Below are 12,142 nucleotides of genomic sequence, written 5' to 3'. Positions count from 1 at the left end.
CCCCTTTTTGGTGATTGATGACAAACTAGTTGAAGTTTTCAACGGGGAATATAATGTGTGAAGTTTGTAAAGGATAGGGAATTGTCTTCATAAGTTGCAAGGGCTCCCCCTGAAGATGTGCATATAAGTTAATTTGCTTTTGGAATGCAAATGCACATGGCAGGTTGTACTTGTGGAGATCCACTTCAGCTTATGATGACAATCCACTATGCATGTGAAAGTATATGAAGATAATGACATGCATAATGGAAAATGGACGTCTGCAGAATGAGATAAGTGCCGAATTTATCTTCGCAAACAGAGTAGCAAACGAGTAGCAGACGACCATCGAGTCTTAGTGTTACAACTCAAAGAACCGAATGAAGCAAAAACGAGAGTTGTAAGCACGAAGCAAAATGTAGCAAAAAAGAATATAGCACCCGCCCATATGGACCCGCTTGAAGACTATCAACCCATACGCTTCTCCCCCTTTTGTCAGCAAGGACTAAAAAGGTTCGAAGACATAGAGTGTCTACTCGTTTCCAGGAGCAGCAGGGTCGTTGGAGGTGTTTGGCGGTGCAGACGAGCTTGGAGGTGCTGAAGCAGGTGGCGGTGATGTAGCATCATCGTCTTCATCAATGATCCTTGCAGTAACTGTGGCAGCAGATGAAGAAAACTCAGAGTCTTCAAGTGATGGTGTGTTGCGCATCACAGCCCTTCTGGGAGGTGTGGTGTCAAACTTGAAACGCTCTGTGAAGCCATCCTCTTCAAGTTCAGCTTCAGTACATATCATTGAGAGCCCTTTCCATGTACGACGACACGTTTCATGTGTAACGAAAGCATTCTTGGTGGCTAGGTTTCAAAGACGATTGACATCCACCAAGAGGCTCTTCATCTGACGCTTTAGCCAGTCGTGATGCCTATCTTGCTTTTGGTGAAGGGCCACCAGAAGCTCTCGGTCATTGAGGACACGAGCACGCTTCTTGGGTCTTGGAGCATTTGTGCTGTCTGTGGCTTCAGTAGATGCTGGTGCACGTGTAGTGCCAGCCAACGGATATACCCTGGATATGGCTTCAACACCTTCAACATTCTGCGTGAAGCTCTGGTGTTCTGCATTCTGAAGACTTATCGGTTGCTTGGCAGGCTCAGGATATATTGCTTCAGCAAAGGTATCCACATCTGGAAAGAAGATCTGATGGTTTCGGGCAGAGGGCTGATACGAGATTGCAGAGTGAAGTTTGATCAGCCTCATCACCCAAGGTGCATAGAACTTCAAACCAAATAATTCTGAGCCTGACGCAGCAAGTTGGCGTATGAAGAGATCCTATGCGTTGAAGCATTTGCCATGCAGGATATAGAATATGAGAGTCTTCATTGCACCCTCAATCTTGGCATGTGGTGAGTGTCCCTTAATGGGCCAGAGAGTCCGCTGGATGATGTGATATATGGTCCTGGGCAGGTACTCTAGGTCTTCAACGAAGAACTCAGTAGGATAGGGTGCATCATGGGGCAATGGCTTCATCATTGAGAGCATCTGACTCATATTGGGTTCAAGCCTTTGGAATATGCTCTCAATAGCTTCAGAATGTAGTTGACAGCCTTCCTCGAAGAATTCGCCTGGAGTGGGCAGGCCGGTGAGCTCAATGATATCAAATGCATTGGCTTCATGATGGACATTGCCAGTCATCCACTCCAGGATCCAAGTCTTCGGATCTCTGTTGTATCCTTTTATATGGAGGGTGGCATAGAACTGAAGCAGAAGCTCTTCATTCCAGTGCTCTTCATCAGTCACAAATGGCAGCAGACCCACTTGCCTGAAGCAATCCAGTGCTTCCTCTAAGCAGGGCAGACCAGCAATGGCTTCAACCTCAAGGCGCTTGTGCGGGAAGATGCGACCTTGGTTGTATAGGAAGCATGAATAATAGCTGCACTGAGAATAGCTCCAGAACCTATCTGATACAATCCTTTCCCTTGAATAGGGGTTCTTGGAGCTATTGAAAAATGTATTGTCTGCCTTGAAGCTGTTGATGTCAAAGGAGCCAGGTGCTGATGCAGGACCTGGGAACCTTGGCAGCCTTGGGACTGGCTTCTGAACATGAGGCCTGTGCTCAATATGATAATCGAATTGAGGACCTGCAGCAGACTCAGGAACAGAAGTGTCTGGCTCGGTAGCTTCGCTGTCCGCTGAAGCATTTGGTGGGGCGGGCTCCACATTGGCTTCAGTGTTTGTGGTGGCAGCCGCAACATTTTCTTCCTCCGCTTGTGTAGTTGGAGGGACAACCTTAGGCACGTTCTCCTGGAGAACTGCATCTTGATGGAGCGGGGGAGTGGGTTCTGGTGGTGCTTCTTCATTGTCTTCGGCTGATGCAGCCGGAATTTCTGCAGGATGAACTTGAGGCCGTGGACCTTTGCGAAGCCTACGGAACGCAGACGACGCTTGTGGGGTCGGAGTGGGCTGGACCTCAAAGTCTTCGTCCTCCTGAGGGCGATCTGCCCATGACTCATCCTGTGCCATTGGCGTCAGAGGACGACCAATACTGATGAGTTCGCTTGTTTCAAGCTGAGGAAGGGTTGCATCATCTTGTACATTGTCTTGGTGACCAATGTCTTCAGCAGCTATGGGGTCGGCTGCTGGAATATCTTCAGCTTCAGGAGCCTCTGTGGGAGCAGGCTCATGAACTGTCAGTCGTCTTTCTGCATTGGGGTGAATGACAGAGAGGGGTTCAACCATCAAGGGCTCTGTGGGAGCAGCCCGAGCTTTCTTGATCTTGCACTTCTTCTTGGTTGGGTCAGAAGGAGAGGCTGCAGAGTGTTTCCTCTTTCTAGCTTCAGCCTCTGCATTCCGTGTCTTCTTGAGCTCAGAAGCGGTTGACCGGCTCTTTGGCTTCGAGCCAGCCGTGGCGGTGGGGAAGACAATCGGAACAGCTTCTTGCCTTGGTGCCTCTGGTTCATTCACAGCAGGCTGCTTCTTCTTCTTCGCGGCCATCTTGGGGTCGATGCCAGGACGCCCAAGTGCCTTGCGCTTCTCGGCCTCATTGTAGGCCTGCACACATCGTTCTGCCAGAGACTTCATCCGCTCACGCGAGCCCTGAGCTTCACCATGCTTCTTCAGGAAATTTTCCTTGAGCTCATGCAACATGGTTTTGAAGCTCTTCACTTCCTGCACGCTGAGCCTGTCCATGTGCTTCTTGAACTGAGCCTTTTCATGATCAATTTTCTGCTTCAGCTCAACTATGCGCTGAGCAATGGCAAGTTCTGAAGCAATTGCGCCTTGGAAGGCGACGTTGAGACCGACAGGCAGCTGCAGATCTTCGAAGCTTATGTCTCGGGAGGCAAACCATTCGTCGATGAAGTTGTGGATGATGGCGACATCAAAGAGAGGCAAATTGTTGAAGATTTCAGCTTCTTCTTTGCTTTTGATAAGCTGCTCTAGAGCGTCATCTCCAAGATCTTCATCGCTAGATAGATCAATGGCTTCGCTGCGCAGAATGGCAGCAGCCGTGAGCTCTTTGCCAGTTTGTTGCTGGGGCTCCTTTTCTTTCTGGGGCTTGGAGACGCGGGATACGTCTTCAGACTGCACACTGACTTCAGGAGGTGCAGTTTTCAATGGCTTCGCCCTTGAGATTTTTGAGGCAGGGACTGGCTTTGAAGCTTTTGGCTTCTTTGACTGCTTTGGCTTTGGCACAGCAGGAGCTTCATCAGATTCATAGTCAGCTGGAGGGTCATTCACGGCAGTCCCTTGGACTAGGATGTAGGTGATGAGGCCTTCAAGGTTGGCAAACGGACCGATGATATTGGGTTCGGCGTCGCGTGTGCCATCTGCCCTTGGTGCGGAGGGACTAGGGTTGAAGTCTAACCCAAATTTCTTCTTGTTCAGCTTCGCTGATTGTTGGGCAAACTGGTAGTTGCGCTTGAACAGATTGTCGTCACGACACCAGAGGAGTGACGACGAATGCACATCATCAGGCTGTGGTCCTCGGACCATGCATGGGTAGAAGCCTTGAGCAATGGCTTCATCTCTGGTCCTGGGCATGAGATTCTTGAAACGGATGTCCCCCCATGGTCTCCTGATGGCACTTTTGTCAGCATACTCCTCAGTGACGAAGCGATATTTGAACCACTGTTCTGCCCAATAGCATCGAATCCATTGGATTCGGGCCTTGCGCTGCCCATAGCTCTCTTCTGGATCTGTTTTGTACATTTCTTCCAAGTCTTCAGGCAGATCCTTGGAAGTTCCCTCACGTCTCTGTCTGCCCCCCTTCCTTGCTGCTGCTTCTGAAGCCATAAACTTTAACTTGAAAGGCTTCAAGACTTTCAAAGGCTTCAAAGTCTTTCCTTTTCTGGACCAACAGGAACTGGCTTCAGGAGATTTTATGTGATGTTGTAGGAATTCTGCAAATGAATGCAGACTATGAGAACCGAAGGATTCTCCCACGGACATGTACCTGTGACAGCATTAAGGTGCAAGGGAAGGGGAAGAGGTCATATGCATTCTCAGAAGGTTTTGAAGATTAATCAGTTTAGAAGATATTGACCTCATCATGCGAAGACATTCACTCATAGATAAGAAGTTGGTTCCAGATTTGTACGAACCCACAGATCAGTACAAGTGAGGAATCTAACTACTTTATGAAGCACAAGTGAATATACTAGGCATGTTATGAGATGCAGCAAGAGATCTAACTAGTGTGAAGAGAAACTTCTTATGGTAGAAAGTGACAGAACCATGAGATCAAAGGGGCTGTAAAAAGAAGTTTTATTTACCACACTGGAACTACTAGACGGAAGGGAGTTGATGCCGAGCAGTTCAGTCCTCCGTGCCCTAACTTGGCGACGGAAAACACCTACGGCGACGGCGGAGAGGACGATGTCCGCGGTCGGCGTGAGGACGGCGTTGGAGAGGTTGCGGCAGCGAAGCGCTTCGTCTCCGGCGTCGTCGAGAGCTAGCGGTGGCGCTAGGGTTCGTGCGAGGGTGGAAGAAGGAGATAATGACCGCGGTAAGTGTGAACTTATAGGCGCAGGGGCGGCACTGCGCTATTACTCAGGTGCCCCTGGCGATTCGCATTTGAGTAGTACGTGGCCATCATGCAGTATTTTGGGGGCAGTTCCACATCCCACGCACGCCTGGATTGTCAGGCGGTCGTTCCTACTTCTCCGGATTTTATGTGGAGGAATGAGCATTGAAAACGGACTTTATGGTTGTCTCTTTATCTTCTGCTGACAAGGACGCAGTGAAGACATTCGACAGTTTCAATAGAATGCATATGACTTGGAGAGATAGAATTTGAGATAGAAAGCATAGAGAGATTAGGGTCCGATCACATTCACTTAGTTCAAAAGATTCAACCAAGAAGACATAGCTATAAGTGAATGCTGTAGAGGACAGAACACTAGCATATATATATATATACAAGCAACGTAGTGAAGATAATCATGAGGACATGTTCGAAGCCAAACCAAATGTGAAGATATTGCAAGGTAACGCCATGAGTGAAACACTTCAAAATAGAACGTTTGGTGGTGGCGTTACCCACCGTATAGGAAGTATTAGACCCAGACACGGCGCACAATTATCGTGGCGCTCCGAAGTCAAATTCCACATTAATGTATTCACACTTAGAATGTATGTCTTCATTGAATGAAGATATACTTTACTTTGTGTGTTGCACATCTAAGTCATCAATATGCATAAGTGTTAGGATGTGTGCCTGATCACAGGACATTTGAGGATTCCAAGATATTTAGCTCACACCGTAACTTGCAAAATCTCTTCTCATCCAAGGGCTTGGTGAAGATATCTGCCAATTGCTCTTCAGTGTTGACGTGTATGATATCAATATCTTCCTTCACAACATGATCTCTGAGAAAGTGATGACGAATTTCAATGTGCTTTGTCTTCGAGTGCTGAACTGGGTTGTTGGCAATCTTGATGGCGCTTTCGTTGTCGCAGTAAAGTGGCACTTGCTTCAAATGAATGCCATAGTCCTTGAGTGTTTGCTTCATCCACAGAAGCTGAGCGCAGCAAGATCCAGCAGCAATGTATTCAGATTCAGCAGTGGAGAGAGATACACAGTTCTGCTTCTTTGAAGACCAACATACAAGTGATCGTCCTAGAAAATGACATGTGCCTGATGTAGACTTGCGATCAACTTTGTCACCAGCATAATCAGCATCCGAAAATCCAACCAAATCAAACTCTGAGCCCTTGGGATACCATAATCCTAGAGTTGGGGTGTGAGCCAAATATCGAAGAATTCGCTTCACAGCTAAGTCATGCGACTCCTTTGGTGCCGCTTGAAATCGAGCACACATGCAAACACTAAGCATAATATCTGGCCTAGATGCACATAAATAAAGCAAAGAACCAATCATGGAACGGTATACCTTTTGATCGAACTCTTTACCATTGTCGTCAGGACCTAGATGATGTTTGGCTGGCATTGGTGTTGTGAAGCCTTTGCAGTCTTGCATACCGAACTTCTTCAGGCAATCTTTGAGATACTTCTCTCGAGATATGAATATGCCATTGCGTTGTTGTCGTATTTGAAGACCAAGGAAGAACTTCAGTTCCCCCATCATGGACATCTGATATTGCTCTTGCATCATATATCCAAACTCTTCACTGTACTTCTGATTGGTGCATCCGAAGATAATGTCATCCACATATATTTGGCATACAAACAGTTCACCATCATATGTCTTCGTGAAAAGAGTGGGATCTAGGGAACCAGGTATGAAGCCTTTACTCTTCAGGAAGTATTTGAGTGTGTCATACCAGGCCCTGGGAGCTTGTTTGAGGCCATACAGTGCCTTGTTGAGCTTGTATACCATGTCAGGATGTTTTGGATTTTCAAAGCCAGGTGGTTGTGCAACATACACTTCTTCTTCAATCTTGCCATTGAGAAAGGCACTTTTCACATCCATTTGATATAGAAGTATGTTATGATGATTTGCATAGGCCAGCAGTATGCGTATAGCTTCAAGCCTTGCCACAGGAGCAAATGTTTCATCGAAGTCAATGCCCTCCACTTGAGTATATCCTTGAGCAACGAGACAAGCTTTGTTTCTGACAACTTGACCATGCTCATCTTGCTTGTTGCGGTATATCCATTTGGTGCCTATTATGTTGTGCTTCCGTGGATCAGGACGCTTAACCGGTTCCCATACATTATTCAGCTCAAACTGTTGAAGCTCTTCTTGCATAGCTTGAATCCATTCAGGTTCCATGAAGGCTTCTTCAACTTTCTTGGGTTCTGATATTGAGACGAATGCGAAGTGCCCACAGAAATTTGCTAGCTGAGTTGCCCTTGAACGAGTGAGTGGACCAGGTGCATTGATGCTGTCAATTATTCTGTCAATCTGCACTTCATTTGCAACACGAGGATGTACAGGGCGAAGACTTTGCTCTTGCTGATCTGTGTTGTTGTTGGGAGGAATGTCTTCAGGCTGAGCATTGTCTTCATGTTGATCAGGTGCTGAGATGATAAGTTTTTCTTCAGGATGAGCTTCAGAAGGTATAATCTCTCCAGTTCCCATAAGCTTGATTGATTCACTAGCTGGAACTTCGTCTAGCACATTTGGCAGTTGCTCTCTTTGTGAACCATTTGTCTCATCAAACCGCACATCCACTGTTTCAACCACTTTGTGATAGAAGAGATTGAAGACTCTGTAGGAGTGTGAACCCTTTCCATATCCTAGCATAAAGCCCTCATGTGCTTTTGGTGCAAACTTTGAGGTGTGGTGTGGGTCCTTGATCCAGCACCTTGCGTCAAATACTCTGAAGTAACTGACATTTGGCTTCTTGCCAGTTAGGAGTTCATAAGATGTCTTGTTCAGAAGCTTGTGAAGATAAACACGATTGATTGTATGGCATGCAGTGTCAATGGCTTCTGTCCAGAATTTTCTTGGAGTCTTGTATTCATCTAGCATTGTTCTGGCCATCTCAATGAGTGTTCTGTTCTTGCGTTCGACGACGCCATTTTGCTGTGGCGTGTACGGAGATGAGAATTCATGTGTGATTCCCAAGGTATCAAGATATGTATCAAGGCCAGTGTTCTTGAATTCAGTGCCATTGTCACTTCTGATGTGCTTTATCTTGGCGCCAAAATTGTTCATAGCTTGATTGGCGAAGCGTCTGAAGACATCCTGCACTTCAGTCTTGTAAAGGATTATGTGCACCCAAGTATATCTAGAGTAATCATCAACAATCACGAAGCCATAGAGGCAAGCAGTAGTAGTAAAAGTTGAGTAGTGAGTGGGACCGAAAAGATCCATGTGGAGCAGTTCGAAGGGTTGAGCGGTAGTCATGATTGTCTTCGAAGGATGCTTTGCCCTTGTCATCTTCCCTGCTTCACAGGCACCGCATAAGTGATCTTTCTTGAACTTGACACCCTCGATGCCTATGACATGCTTCTTCTTCGCAAGGGTGTGGAGGCTCCTCATGCCAGCATGCCCAAGCCTTCGATGCCAAAGCCAGCATTCTGAAGCTTTTGCAAGAAGACATACCGCAAGTTGTGGCCCTGCTGAGAAATCTACCACGTATAGATCATCTTTTCGATACCCTTCAAACACTAGAGACTTGTCAGATTCCATTAGTACTAGGCAACGATATTTTCCAAACATTACGATCATGTTCAAATCGCAAAGAATTGAGACAGACATTAAGTTGAAGCCAAGGGATTCAACAAGCATTACTTTATCCATGTGTTGATCCTTTGAGATTGCAACTCTACCTAGACCCAATACCTTACTTTTACCAGTGTCAGCAAATGTGATGTGGCTCTTGTCGGATGGACGTAAGGTTGAGTCCATAAGAAGGCTTCTTTTGCCAGTCATGTGATTTGTACACCCACTGTCAATAATCCATTCTGAAGACTTTGAAGACGCTGGTGTCGTACCCTACAGTGCAGTTAGGGGGATAGGCTTCACGAAGAGAATTGTGAAGCAAAAACATTTGACGAACCAGTGGGTTATGAAAACTTAGATCCAGATTAGGACTAATAGGGAGAGTAGCATGCGATTCAGGAACGAAGTACATAATGATGCCATTCGGGCATTTTATCTTGCGCCCTACAAGATTTTAAGGTCCCCAGCAATAGCATCAGAAGATTTTGTTTTTCTGCCGGAGACCTTTTCCTGCAAAAGAGAGTTAAGCTTTCTTAACCACCCATCTTCAAGGGTGGCTTAGAAGAAATAAGTCTAAGAGCATCATCTGAGAATTTTGGCTTTGAAGCCTTAGCAAACAGTCTTGCAGGTGGACAATAATACTCATAGGAATAAGCAGAATAATTTTTGGTCATATGAACATGACGGTTCGATGAACCGCTCTCATATTCATATGCCTGAGTATGGTTTCCCTGCAAAACATTTGCGTTAGTGTGACTCAGGTGAGTCCTCTGATTGTATGAAGCCTTTGGACCATATGAAGCCTTTGGTCTGAGGTTTGTCTTCTTCAAGTGAGGTGTCATGAAGACATTCACAGGAAGATTTTCCATACACCTTTTCGGAACCCAGATCTTCTTCATAGGCGGTCCATTCCTGCAGTTAGTACCAATGTACCTGGCAAACACTTCACCATTCTGATTCTTAAACAGTTTATAGTTTGCATCAAAGGATTCATCAATAATAATGGGGTTAGCACATGTGAAGCCAGATAAATTGGATGGATCTGCTGAAGTTTCCTTTGCAGCAACCCATGTGGTTTTGGGGTACTGCTCAGGTTTCCAGTAAGAGCCATCTACATTTATTTTCCTTACAAACCCAACACCCTCTTTCCTAGGGTTTCGGTTCAGAATCTGCTTCTTGAGGACATCACATAATGTCTGATGTCCTTTAAGACTTTTGTACATCCCTGTTTCAAGCAATGTCTTCAACCTAGCATTCTCATCAGCAATAGCAGTGGTATCCTCAGCAGAGGGGTTAGTTACCACATCAACAGTTGAAGATATTGCAATAGCAGTAGCAGTGGAACATTCAGCAACAGAAGTAGCATTATCACTCTCAATGCATTTAAGACATGGTGGTTCAAATCCTTCCTGAGCGGGACTGATCTGTTCGGCGCGAAGTGACTCATTTTCCTTTTGAAGATCTTCATGAGCCGCTCTCAATTTCTCAAGTTCTTGCTTCCTTTGAAGATAATCATAGGAAAGCTTTTCATGAGTTGTTGAGAGAGTATCAAGACGATCCTCAAGTTCCTGATACTTAACGTGAAGATTTTTTATGTCTTCAATTAAGGATTCAGATCGAGTCATTTCAGCACCCAACAGATCATCGCTTCTGTCTAACAGTTTTTGAATATGTTCCATAGCTTTCTGTTGTTCAGTTGCAATTTTAGCAAGTGTTTTGTAGCTGGGTTTTGAATCACAGTCAGAGTCATCGTCACTAGATGTTTGATAGCGAGTAGTGCGTGTGTTTACCTTGGCACCGCGTGCCATGAAGCAGTAGGTAGGAGAGGAGTCGTTCTTGTCATTTGCATCGGTATCGGTGATGAAGTATTGTCTTCAGTGTTGAAGATGGACTTGGCGACGTATGCTGTAGCCAGACTCGCAATACCAGAATCAGACTCCTCCTCAGACTCCACCTCCGCCTCCTCAGAAGCGGACTCATCCTCCGAATCCATTTCCTTGCCAACAAACGCATGTGCTTTGCCAGATGAGCTCTTCTTGTGTGTTGAAGACTTTGAGGAAGACTTGGAAGAAGACTTTGAGTATTTCTTCTTCTTCTTGTCGTCAGAATCATATTCCTTGCTCTTCTTCTTCCTTCTGTTCTCATTGTCCCACTGTGGACACTCAGAGATGAAGTGTCCAGTTTTCTTGCACTTGTGACATGTTTTGTTCTTGTAGTCATGAGCAGAAGCTTCATCATTCCTTGAGCTTGATCGTGAAGATTTTCTAAAGCCTTTCTTCTTGGTGAATTTTTGGAACTTCTTCACTAGCATTGCAAGTTCCCTTCCAATGTCTTCAGGATCATCAGAACTGCTGTCAGATTCTTCTTCAGATGAGGAAACAGCTTTTGCTTTCAAGGCACGAGTTCGCCCATAGTTTGGACCGTAGATATCTCTTTTCTCAGAAAGCTGAAACTCATGTGTGTTGAGCCTCTCAAGTATGTCAGATGGATCGAGTGTCTTGAAATCAGGACGTTCTTGAATCATCAGGGCTAGGATGTCAAACAAACTATCAAGTGATCTCAGCAGCGTCTTGACGATTTCATGTTTGGTGATCTCAGTGGCGCCGAGGGCTTGAAGCTCATTTGTGATGTCAGTGAGCCGATCAAATGTGTGCTGGACATTCTCATTCTCATTTCGCTTGAAGCGGTTGAAGAGGTTGCGAAGGACACTGATTCTTTGATCTCTCTGGGTTGAGACGCCTTCATTGACCTTGGAGAGCCAGTCCCAGACCAGCTTGGATGTCTTCAAGGCACTCACACGGCCATACTGTCCTTTTGTCAGATGGCCACAGATGATATTTTTGGCGGTAGAGTCTAGTTGAGTGAACTTCTTGACATCAGAAGCAGTGACACCTTCTCCAGCCTTGGGAACGCCGTTCTCGACGACATACCATAGGTCGACGTCAATGGCTTTAAGATGCATGCGCATCTTATTCTTCCAGTAGGGATATTCAGTTCCATCGAAGACGGGGCACGCAGCGGAGACTTTGATTATCCCTGCAGTCGACATAGCTAAAACTCCAGGTGGTTAAACCGAATCACACAGAACAAGGGAGCACCTAGCTCTGATACCAATTGAAAGTGCGTTATATCGACTAGAGGGGGGTGAATAGGCGATTTTTATGAAAGTCTTCAAAACGTGAGAGTTATGAAGACAAACAGCGAAGATTATGCCTTTTACTATGCAGCGGAAGTTAGATTACACTAGGCCAGCCATGGTCATGTATTCAATAGAGTGAAAGCACAATGACAAACAACTGCAGTGTAATAAGGATCAGGTAGGAAGAAGTTATGAAGCCAAACAGTTCATACATTCACGTTGTGAAGACAAAAGATAAAGCAAGCATGCAATGGCTTCACAATGTGTAACAGTAAGAAAAGGAAGTGAAGATGAAACCAGTGACTCGTTGAAGACAATGATATGTTGGACCAGTTCCAGTTGCTGTGACAACTGTACGTCTGGTTGGAGCGGCTAGGTATTTAAACCTTAGGACACACA

This window comes from Triticum urartu, chromosome 2, assembly GCF_003073215.2.
Source record: "Triticum urartu cultivar G1812 chromosome 2, Tu2.1, whole genome shotgun sequence".
In the NCBI taxonomy this organism is placed as follows: Eukaryota; Viridiplantae; Streptophyta; class Magnoliopsida; order Poales; family Poaceae; genus Triticum; species Triticum urartu.
This window is presented reverse-complemented; position numbering follows the sequence as displayed.